The sequence below is a fragment of the Octodon degus genome, unplaced genomic scaffold (genome assembly GCF_000260255.1).
Source record: "Octodon degus isolate 3935 unplaced genomic scaffold, OctDeg1.0 scaffold00106, whole genome shotgun sequence".
Classification (NCBI taxonomy): Eukaryota; Metazoa; Chordata; class Mammalia; order Rodentia; family Octodontidae; genus Octodon; species Octodon degus.
Genome location: NW_004524682.1, coordinates 4,785,407 through 4,797,825, shown reverse-complemented (window position 1 = coordinate 4,797,825; position 12,419 = coordinate 4,785,407). Strand labels below are relative to the sequence as shown.

General features: G+C 36.9%; 1 protein-coding gene across 3 annotated transcripts in view; it reads left to right on the top strand.

The window, feature by feature from the left end:
• Nrip1 (nuclear receptor interacting protein 1) overlaps window positions 1-12,419 on the top strand; it is an 82,155-nt gene that overhangs the window by 1,949 nt on the left and 67,787 nt on the right. Inside the window, exon 1 of one of the 3 annotated variants that reach the window (XM_023724119.1) lies at window positions 2,961-2,979. The exons of the other annotated variants lie outside the window; for them this stretch is intronic. The gene's annotated coding sequence lies outside the window, so the exon portion shown is untranslated. Of the gene's footprint in view, window positions 1-2,960; window positions 2,980-12,419 lie in introns of those variants that run through there. 3 annotated transcript variants of the gene reach the window in all.

Here is a 12,419-nt window from a genome sequence, read left to right as displayed (position 1 = left end):
TGGAACTGAGTTGCAGTTGCCTGCTCTAATGTAAATGAATGCGAGATTGTGAGGAAATAAGGTTTTTAATAAGGATTTTAGAGATACAGAGACTGGAAGTGTCCAGAGTAAAACGGATTGTCCTGCGCACACATCTGCACACTCAAACACACACACAGTTTCTTGGGATAATTCCTGAAGCAAGGGGCTGTAGTATCGCATTCTTTAAAGTTATGAATTGCATCGGACCTGCTTATTAGTGAATCATAGGCTTGGCAAGTGGGTGGCATTGTCCAGATGCGATTATTCAATGTTTAATCATCAGTTTGCTCCCTTTGTTGAAGAGACAGTGACTTTTTAAACAAATACTGTTTCATCTGCCTGGCCCCTAAGTGTGGGTTGCTGGTTCGGGGATGTTGAAATGTTTTTCGGCTTTCAAGTTAGATTAAGTTGCTCTGGATTTGCCCTGTGGTTTGGTAATGTCAGTAGGGTTTAACTGGTTTAGGGGTAGTGGCTTCCTCGCCAGTAGTAACTTTCCCTGCTTGGACTTAACTCCTGGAGACGACGAAGGAGAATCAGTGGGGCAGCTTTTGCCCTAGTACTGACTTTACTAGGTTGTTTCATACTGTAGTGGAGAAAAATCTTTCCAAACTCACCCTTTCACAATGTGTTTTGTATATATATATATATATATATATATATATTTAAAGAAAATTGTTGCTTTTACAGAAATGTATTTCTGCAGTACCTTTGAAGTAGCTGAAAATCTGATTTAACATGTATGGGAAGATTTAACCACAACCAGTTTTTATATGTGTCTTTAAACTGTGGAACTTAGATTTTCCTAATTTAAACATCCTAAAATATTGTAAGTGCCAAATAGAGAAATGTGTATAGGACTGGCTAAAGGCTTTCTGGCTCTTTCAGTTTAACAGCAAAACGTCATGGTAAAAAATAACCTATACCACCACCTAGAGTCTGTTTGTTAGCTAATTGCTCCTGAAGTTTGCATATGTTGATGTGTCTCTTGTGGTGCTGATATAGTCAAAAAATGATTAAGAGGTGCAGGCTTTCGAAAGGCCATCCAAGAGAACAATTTTTAAGTCATAAATTGCAAGCACCAATTTAAATTATCTGTGCCACCTTTAGAGAAGAAAAGTATGACATACCAAGTTGAGTGGGCTATTCTCCAAAAGATATTAATTCAAAAGAATTTGAAACGGAGATTTTTAGCTTGTGTTCCACGGTAGCTCTGACTGCTTCAAAATTTTCTGCTATGAAGGATTTAAGAAATCTTACAAATGTAGTGCCATTAGGACTTTCTGAAGTCCAGGTGGAACAAAAGCTATGATAAGGAACAGAAGAAAACAGTTCTATAGAAATTCTGGAAACCCAGCAGGTTACAGCCTAATTGTAGTTCAGAGGTGTGAGAGTGAACCCCATGGGGAATCAGGTGGACTGTGTTCTGATGAGAGATGATATGGACTAAAGCAGTCTGGTGAATGGGAGACCTTAGGGAGGCAGCTCTGTTGCCATGTAGCTCATCACTTGTCCAAGGAAGTAATGTTCCTCCTTTAAATGGTGTAGCCTGAGAGAAAGATAGCCTCTAAGATCTTTAATTAAATACCAGTTGAACAGAGAGAACTGGAGCACTGTATTAATTCTGTCAAACATCACTATTTTAGAACATTGGGGACAACTAAAAATGAATTAACTCATATCTGAAAGCGGAGTTTTATGAAAGGTGACAGATGAGGCAAAATATGTCAATCTAATGGAACAAATAGGAAGATAAGGAGAAATGCTGTCCTTGGCTCACTAGAAAGATGAACGAGGAGCTTAATATTAATTGCAAAGATTCCATTGCCAACTATCACTAGAGCACCATGACAGGGAGGTGATTTTAAACCAGATTGGTTTAAGATCCATTAAGTTAAAGGAACTGGATTTTTAATTTTAAAATCTAACGATTGTAAGTAGTTTGTTTGAAGTGTTCTGGAAAGGCAATAACTTGTGTAGTAAGTTAAAAGATAACTCTGGTCAAAGTAAGTTTAAAACTTGTTATTCATTTTAAATGGTGATAGGAGCTGGGTGTGGTGGCCCTGGGCTGTAATCCCAGCGCTCTGGAGGCTGAGGCAGGAGGATCACTGCAAGTTCAAAACCAACTTGAGCTACAAAGTGAGCTCAAAGCCAGCCTGAATGGTATCCAGAGACCCTGTCTCAAAAAGGCAAAAAACAATAACAACAAAAAGTATGATAGAATCAGTTGATTTTTGGCTTTTCAAAATTTAAATGACTGACAGTTTTTAAAATATAACTTAATATAGAAGAGGGATTTAGTTGCTCTGTATTCTTCCTTCCCTCCCCTCTTCTTCTTTCCTTTCTCCTTTCTTCTGTCTTAACTTTCTTCCCCTCTCCGTATCCCCCCTTCTCTAAAATAAAGTTTCTATTTTTTTGGGTGTTCTCTTTTTTTCCATTGAAAGTTCCTTTAGATTGTAGCTTACATTTTTGTCTGTGATGGAGTGAAATTTCTTTCTTCTTGTACTTTCCCTATCTGTCCTTTAGGTGACTGGTTCACAATCAAGAGTGAGTTTTGTGTTTGAAAAGAATGATTTACTTTTACATGGATGGACGCCCAGGGAAAAGCTTTCCATGTTCTTAGGAGATTCCTGCCTACTTTAGTGTGCCTACTTAAGACATTTTTTTTTAAACTAATGTTATAAAGGCAAGTGTTTTGAACCAAGTAGGGTAGGGTGACTTTTGGTGGTGTTTCTTTGAATTGTTCAAGAGTAATTCCCTTACTTTGCACCTTGTTTCAGGGGACTGCAGATGGGTAATGAGCACACACGTTCAGTAGTATTCAGGTAGCACAACAAGCAGAAATATGACACCAGGGTGGTCACTAAGACTTGAGAAGCTAAAGACTGGGAGTGTCCGGTGATGAAGCGCGCCAATGGGATGCAGCTGAGGATTGTGTCTTGAGGTTGGAGTGAACAAAAAGTAAGTGGAGGAGAGAGATCTTGTTTCCAGATCCTGTCTGCCCCTGAGGCTGTAGCAGAGGCATGCATTGCTGATGGTAATGGGTTCGCTTTTATGAGGCCACAATATTTATGAATAGTGGTTTTTGGGGAGAGAAATGACAAGTTCCCCCTTTGTTCATAGGCACATTTTGATTTTGAATGTTGCTTAAAGATATCTGAATTGAGAGATGAAAGTTGAGTACCAAAAGGGAACCAGGAGTTATGGTTTGGTTGGGAGAAAATGAAGGAATATTGGATTGATTTTCATTAACCTAATTAAAATCTGCTGTTTTCTGAGGGACAAGGTCAACATGAAAAACTGGTTAAGTGCTGAGGTTTGGGTGTTGAATTGGAGGATACTTTTCTAGGATGGGGAGAGGTGACTTGATGTACATAACTACAGAATAAATGCTTTCTTTAAGCACATTGTCTTACTCAGGGTAGGAGGAAAATTAAAACCAAAGAGACTTCCCGTTTATTAGGATTTCCTTGCAAATTACTGGATAGCTGCCCATGTATTTTTTTTCCTTTCTTGAAATGTCATGTTGTGTCATAATACTGAAACTGTAAGATTCTGAAGATTAGAATTTAGAACAGACCTTACATCTTGCAAAAGGTATGAAAGTAGTTTTAAATTTTCATTATGAATATAGTTTTGAGATGAATAGGAAGTTTTGCTAGTTTTTGTAACAATCATGGGCTTGAAATTCATATCGATCCCCACACTTTCTTCCATATATTACAACTAAAACATTACAAAACTTGTGATATTGCACATTACTATTAATACACCTAAAACATAATTTTCCTTAACTTCATGAAACTAAGAACAAGAATGGAATTTTAAAAATAGGGTGTTTTTACTTACAGTTGCATTAGGATTTCATTAAAATTAAAATCTGGGGTCATGCTAGGAAATTCTTATTTAGGTTAGAATTCTGGGAATAATGTAGTGGGATGCAGATTTAAAGAACTTAACCTGGTGGAAACCCCAAAGTGGAGCTGTGAACAAAGGATCCCCTACTGTATTTATTTGATAATATTAATATTTGTTTTTCAGAAAAACTATAGTGATGGGCAACTGTTGAAAAATCTTCATTTGTCTGATTTGTTTTGAGGTGAAATACTTTCAAAAATACCAGCGTATGTTAAACTTTAGCTGAAAGGTGATTATGAGTATCTGGTCATCCATTCTCCCTTTTTTTCCCTCCTGTTTCTAATTTCAGTTAAGAGGGCTAGGATAGAAAGGGATTTTGTTAAGGAACTTGGAAATATAATTGCATTTTGACATGGTTAACAGTTGTGTTTGAAATTATGAGCTATCATGGTTTACCCTCTTCTCAAAATTTTCAGCTGGTTCCTTCTGATAGAATATTAAAATACTACCTTACCTCTTTGTTTTGTTTAGCAAAAAAATCTTTAAGGATGAAAGAAAGAGGTCCTTATTGCTTTAGTTGCCATGTGACAAAGCCCAGGGTTTCAAGACAAAGGAGTCCCTAGGCCCTGGGACAGGACACCCCCAATGCATGCTGGGGCTTTAAGGTGGGAAAAGAGTCTTAACTCTTGGAGTTCTAATTGAGAAAGTCAACTTTCACTTGTTCACTATCCTGATAGTCAGGATTCTCTTTGCTTCCAAGCCCATAATTTTGACCTCCTGAAAGGGATTAAGGGCAGTCTGGAACTAAAGAGTTTGAAGCTTATGTTGTTATGATTCTGCTTTATTTATTTTATTCTCTTTGTTTGCTTAGGATAAAGGTCTGGTGATTAGCTTTAGGTGAGGAAGAACCTTTAGTGGCTACTTAGCATGTGGGGACTTACTTAGCATTTGAAGGCATTACACCCTTCAAAGTCACATGCTAATTTTGCATTAGAATAGTAGGGTAGCCAATTAGATGTATAAAGAATTTGAAAATGAAATTATAAAGTATTATAAAGTTGTGGTGTTTAATGACATAATGTGGGTAAGAACCTGGTGTAGATCAGGCACAATCAGAATAAAATGAGACTCTTCTCTGGCGTTATTGCTCTAGAAGTTTCCAGAGATAAAATGTTTAAGGCGTGATAACTAGTTTGTAAAAATACTACTTTCTTAAGGGTTTTTTTTTTTTTTTTTGATTCTTGAATTTATGAGTTTATGGTAATCTATAACAGGGATAGATTTATGTACTGGACAGGAAACAAATTGAGGAAGGAAGGAAGGACAGAAGATGGAGGACATCAAGAAAGAAATACTTGGAAAGTTTGAACCACTTCAAATAGGAAGTAGGAAACATTCCCGAAGTGAATTAATCACAGTTGCTCTTGCCTCTAACAGGACTGTTTGCAGTGCTTAGTTTTGGTTTTTGAAAAACATTAAAACAGTGTTCCTATGCTGTTAGTCCATGTTTATTTTCCTAGCTTAGGTTCTGCTAATAAATTCATGCATGCTGTAAGAGTAGACAGAACCCCTTTTTATCTCCCTGGGCAGCTAGATCTGTAGAATGAGAGGGGGAGATGTGATCTCTAGATTTGACATTCTGACTCTTTCAATCAGGAGATGCTGTTGTTATTGGGAGTGAAATGTAATGACATCAAGTCTGAGGTTTTAAAAAGTAAATATGATGGGTCAAAAATTTGGAATGAGAGTATTTACCTTTTTTATTTTTATTTTTTTATTGGGAGGAGAAGCAGGGAAGGAAGAGAATTGCTATTCTGAGGCCAGCTTTGGCCAGGCCTTGTGCTGGCTGCTAATGTACATGCACTTTATTTTCTAACCCTTAAAATTCCCCTGAGACAAAGGTATCGTTTTCTCTGTAGATTAAAAACATTATCTGAGAGATGCCATAGTAACTTGCCGAGGGCACACACCTAATTTTATCGATAATTTTATTTCCAATGAGAGCATGCTATCTTTTGAGAAGAAAGCCAGTGACCATCTGATTTGAGGAAGTCATCAAAAACTTTGCTCCCCACTTGATGTCAGCAAAGCTCAGGCATCCCTTACAAGCCTTACAGCCTGCATTCTCAAAAACCCACCTTGCAGGGAAGGCACCTTTTTGCCAGTTGATGACCCTGCAGCAGTTTATGTTAGTGCTAGGGAAGGGTTTCCCTGCTGCCTGCAGTTTACCAGAGCAAAATCTAGTCACCTAGAGTAGGCGTCCAGGCCCTTTTCCCTCCACTGCTAGGTCTTGTGACGCGTGCCACTGCAGCATTCTTGGAGGTAGTAAAAAGCAACATGTTTCTTGATATAATTCATTAAAGTAGCTTGTCATGGTCTTATCCGGGTGTTGCAGAGCTAATTATGTTTGTCCACTTCAAGGAGCAGTTGTAGCAGATTCATTGCCACAGCTCTTCCTGTTGAAAAGTTGCAACTCTCTACTCTTACATTTCTTAATATGATTTTTTTATTACTCTATCTTCACCTACAATAATTGTGTTAAACACCGTGCTTTGGTAATAAACTGGACTTGTGAGATTGATATTGCCTTTGTGATGGGTTGGAAGGAAGCAGAAGGAGGGAGCTGAGGAATGGTTGGCTTCATTTTGGGGTAGACCTTGGAAAGAAGGGAGACTTTTGATGTAGGGAGGTTGTAGGACATAGTATATTTTTATGTGTTCACCAGGAGTGAGCTTTTATAGTTGAGGCCCTGAGAAAAGGAGTTATAAACCTTTTTATATCTTCTTACTTGCCTCATTTAAAATTTATAGAATTTTGAACCCAAACACTCTAGATAAGTAGGTGTGTGTCCTTAAACACTGAAAGATACAAATTGAAACTGTATTGGAAATATAGGATGAGCACTAAGGTACATATACATAATATTTTCTAGTCTGGATTAGCTTTTGTATTGCCAAGTGAATGTTGGAAAACAAAGGATTTGTGTAAAAGCTGAAAAGGAAATGTTTTGCATCTTTGTTTTATTAAGAGGATAGGTTGTATTTTTGCCAAATAAGAGAGAAACTGTTGAAGTGAACAATCTGGGAGAAATGTTCAGTTTTAGATATATATTTATATGATTTCTCTAACCCATCCATGACTTTTTAAAAATTTTATTTGAAATACACTGAATCTCTGTGGTGCCAACCATAAGGATTGAAATGAGAGTTTTTAATTCACCATCTGGTTCTTTCCCAGCATTTGGGTGTTTGATATTATTGAAGAAAAAATCCAAGGCAGTGCACATCTCTTGCTGAAAACTGCCTTTACATACTCTAGCAGCTCTTTCCTGACCTGAACTGACAGCACATTTTCTTCATTTTGTTTTTCTTGACATGTTGAATTTCTTTTGTTTGGACTTCATAAATTGAAGTAATTTCATAGAATCTTTTAGATTTTTAAATATGAGGAGAATTTTATAAAAGTCCTCAGTGCTGTACATTTGAGCACCCTTGTCTTAAAGACATCTTGCCTTTCTTTCTTCCCCTTTGTTACCTAAGTTGGTTTATAGAGGAATCTTGCTTGTGCTAAAGCTTGGAGTGCAATCAAATAGTGGTCAAGTACTTAGCCCTAGGCCAATTTTTTTTTTTTTTTTTCTGATCTTCCTCCTTCCTCTGTTTTTGTTTCCTGTGTCTTGGTTTCCCTTAACCTCAAAAGTTTTCACCTGTCTTGTTTTAACTACCAAGAAAATCATGTCATAGAATTGAGTGAAAGATTTATTTTCTAATAGCTTTTATTATTGTTGTTGATGTTTAATTTCCAAAACAGCTATTATATGCATTTTGCAGAGGATATTAAGCACCTAAGAATTTAAATAAAGTTTAGAAGTACTACAGTTAATAGGTACCCAAATTATGAACTCAAGTTTTTTTGGTTTTTTGCCATACCAGGGATTGAACTCAGGACCTTGCGCTTGCCAGGCAGGCACTTATTCTACTGAGCTATCTTCCCAGCCCCTATGAACTGAAATCTTGATTTATTTTATACTTTCTGTTTATTTTTGTGAGGCAAACTCAGAGAAAGTTTTGTATACCAGTTGTTAAGAAATAATTAATGAGCTTTGATAGTAGATGCAGAAGTAAAGTCCAAGCTAAGACCAGTACTAGTCTTTGAGAAGGGAAAGGACAGTAGGCCATCCCTGTCGCCTTGGCCCAAGCCTCTCCCCCTTTTCATTCAAATTTTAGAATTTATTTGATACTGCTAGGGCTTGGAAGAAGATTTTTAGGCTGAGAATTTTAAGAAGAGCTGTTTTAGTTTACAGATGTGTGTATGTCATGAAGGTGCTTTATTTTTCATGTGATACAGGTTTAGACTTGTATTTAAAAGTTACAGGGTGACTTTCTACTTGGATATTAACAGCGCCACACCCTTTTAGTTGTCTGATGTGATCAGAGCACTCACAACCAGCGTGGCCTATGAGGGGTAATGTTCCAAAGCTGTCAGTGGAGGTGCTTCAGTCTTGATTCAGTTGAGAACATAATGCAAAGGCTACAGACCCATCCCTGTCCTCTGTTGTGGGCAGGTAATCAATGAGATGGCGTGGCGTAGACAGTGGTGGCAGTGTGCTGGAACCATGTGCACTTGGGTCCAGATTCCTTGGAAGACATCTGAGGGAAAGAAAGCCTGTGTGTAGCCCTCTAGTGAGCTGTAGGCTGAGTGTGCACTTGAGCTGGGTGAAGCAGGAATATTCTTGGTCATGAGACTGGGGCGGGAGATTTGAAAGCCTTCATGCGGTCCCCAAGCTGCTAACAAGATCAGCTTTGCTCTCTCAGTTTTGTGTACACCCAGATTTTAGCAGCCACACCTGTCTGATGTCTGCTTTCTTCAGTAGACTGTAAAGGCCATGAATAGGAGCTTGTTCTTCAGTGTATTAGTGCCTGGCACACACAGCCTGTCTATAAGCACTGGTTGAATTGAACTGTACAGTCCCAATTATTGATGAAAATCTGGCTCGTTTAGGTCAAGGTTGCATCTTTTATATATTTACATGTAACAGTTATTAACATGTATAATTCAACAGTAATACTGTTTTGAATTTTTCGTCTCAATTAGCACTTCTAAAAGGAATGATTTCATATCCTTAAAATATAGTATCTTTCCATATTAATTATGAAGGATAAGGTGAAAGTAATTGTTGGTGACATTAATTGGCACTTGAAATACTTTGGTTTAAAATACAAAACTTCTTTAAAAATACACAAATTATATTAGAATATATTTTTAACAAAATCTTTAGGGGCAGTGTTTAAATTCTTTTTTGATAAGAATATGAAGCAAAATATTTCAGAGTCTTTTAGGCAGTTTCCTTAGTTTTTCTTCTAGTAATTACATCAGTTAATTAACTGGATTAGATTTTACTACTTGGGAAGGTGGTGACATCTTGAAATTTCATGCCTAGGTGCCTAGAGTTAATTTTGGTGTTCAGTAGCCTTAAATATTAAAAGGTATTAAAAATGATAATTCAGACCATGGTAAGTTACAGGGTTGAAGGATTATGTGAAATGCTTTTTATTGTATTTCAGACATTAGGATTTTTTTCTTTCCTAAAAGTGAATTCCTAAGATTATTAGATTGTTATTGTGTTTAACTTTATTAATATGGCAGAAAGTAAAATTATATTGGAATGGAACTCAGAAATTTCCAGATGAAAAATTTATTTTCAGATGCTGAAGAAAATATATAAATTATATGGATATTTATGGTAGTGATTTTAACGAATGCTCTTAAAATAACTTTAACCTAGTTTCCTGCTTTGTGAAGACACAGTTTTTCACCACACATAACTCACTGAGTGGCTGGCAGTGGATGTCTTTTGTAAGTAGGAAAAACGCCTTCTCTTATGCTCACACATTTTTCTGTGTATTCACATGCTTATAAATTATAACAAAACAAGAAGTTAATGGACTAATGCCTCAAGTATAGTGCAGATAAATGAATATACTTACTCTTCTGTGGTATATCCTGCTTTGTGCTTTCACCAGCTCTTGTTCTGAGTACCAAGTTGTCTTTTCCTTTCACTGTTCATTAGTGTCAGCCAATGTGTTATAAAGTCCATGACTTACTCTGTGGTGGGACAAACTTTCTGCAGTTAGATTCTCCAGCAGACACCCGGACTTCATTGTATGTGATAAACTAAAGCTTGCAACTGAGGGATGTCATCTTGTCTTATTTAGATGTACATTCTTTGCAGTGGAAAGGGTGAATGGGACTAAATGTACTGATAGTTGCCCTGCTACAAGTGTTTGTTTACCTTGAGCCAATGAGCGATCCAATTATTTTATATTTTCAACACCTATCTATATTTCTACTCGGGGTGCTTTCCTTTGACGGTGTCCTTCTTATAACTGGAGCACATTTGCTTTGATTTGAAGCCCTATAATACAATATCTCACCTGTTCCCCCAAAGTAATACATTCTTTCACTGAGATTGTTGTTGTGTTCAGCACAGTTCTAAATGCTCTTACTTTTGCAATGTTATATACCATTAATGGCAGGTTAGCTCTCAGAATTGATAGAGTAAGAGCTACTGACATTGATTATATTGAAAATTGGTAAAAATGGGCCTTAGTCAAGCACAAATACGAAATTAAAAACATCTAAACTTAATATTTATTTTCTCGTCGTGGTCATAGATTTGTAGGTTTTATGTTGCTGATGCTTTGCTTCTTGTGTCACAGTGAGAGGCAAAAATAGTAAATTGAAGGAGAAATAATAGCTTCCATTATGTGATAAAACTAAAGTACCTTTGTGATAGTACCTATTTGTACTACAGTTGACTTTATTTTATAGTATAAATTGTTCACTTTTTTGTAATTCTGGTAAATATAAACAATCTAGGTACCTATAGGTATAAAAAGGTTTATCTTGAAAGTTCAGCAGCTGTGAGCGTTTCCAGTAAAGATTAAGTAGCAAGTATTAATTGCTGTTTGTCTCTTATGTCATTGGTAATAGTATAAATGTTTCAGTGAAGCGCCAAGAAAGAAAAAAATATATATGCATATGGCCTTGTCAGTTCAGTAAAATTTAGCAATTCTCAAGGACCGTGATTAGTTTTAAAAGGGAAAAGAGGTAGTCTGGGGGTAGGAAGTTCTGGTGTGTAGCAGAAGGAAGGAAAAAATGCGTCTACACTGTATGGAAGTCACTATTTGTTTTCCTTTTAGGCCTGTTTGTGTAACATATTCTAAAGGATGCTGAAAGGTAATAATTAGTGGTGAAAGTGTTATGTTCTTAACACAGTGCTGGGTGGTTTAACTATTAATCAGAGACACCATGGAGAATAAAGAATTAGAGCTGGGGATTAGATAGGTTTTAGCGTGGCTTTGCTGTGGAAAAGCAATGAAGTGGATGGAGTTATTTAATGTTTTCGGGTGTCACTTTCTTTTGTAAAATAAGGAGGTTGTACCTCAACTACAATTTGATTTTTCTCAACTCTGTAAGACTCAGCATTGCTCTGCAAGCGAGGTTTTATTTTTTGAATGCATTGAGTATCAGCGTGCATACAACTTAAGAGTGGGAGGATATTCCTTATGTTTTTTTTTTTTAAGATTGGCACTTAATATTTGCAGCAAAGTTTTTAGTTTAACATAATTGAACTTGTACTAGATAGGGTTAATAGGCTAGAACAAAAGGTCAAAGCATAAGGCATTAGGCTTAATTAAGGGAGAGCAGGAGTGGCAGGAGTGTGTGACAGTTAAATGGGTTTCCCACAGACTAATGTCGGTTACAGTGCAACCATGCCTCAACTTAAGTGGGTTATTTTGTGCAAAGGGCAGCAGTGATTAGCAGTTTGACATGCCAGACACTTCTGGCCAATCCCATCTGTTTTAGAGGTTAAAAAAGCACACCTTTATGAGCTGATGGATTGATTTGTGTGCCCGTCTGGTAAAGATTAGAAGTCCAAGGCCAGTGCAGTAAATGTCAGTTATGGAATATTGTACTTTCACGGTTGGCTCATTGTTTTAACCGTCAACTGTTTTATAATGGGGATAACTGCTGTTTATGGAATTGCATGTGAGATGGGTGGGGGAAACAGGTGAGGGAGGAAGCAAAATATTTCCCAGATAAAATTGTGCATTAACATGTTCTGTAGCAGGTGTTTCATGTTTATGAAGGTTTTTTTTCTTTTAGTTCCTTTTAGAGTTGCCTTATTCTTGTATGTTATATGAACAGTATTATCAGTCCACAATTTAATTCAAATTGAAAATTCTTTAGGCAACTCTTTCGAAAGACATGGGTAACTTATCGCCATACAGATATATATATATTTAAAGTATTATATTTTGTTCAGAGACCTGAGGAAGAGAAAAGCGAAAAGAAAAGGGAGGTGAAGAGAGGTACACACACATACACACAGACACAGACACACAGTCACACACAAGGTTCTGTGTTCGTTTCTGTGGTTAGTCAGGTGTAGTTAATAGAAGACACAAGAGACTCTCAGGAAAACAACGTTATTACACTCCCAGGTCCTAGGAGGCGTGGCTTGCCACTCAAGGCAGTGTGGG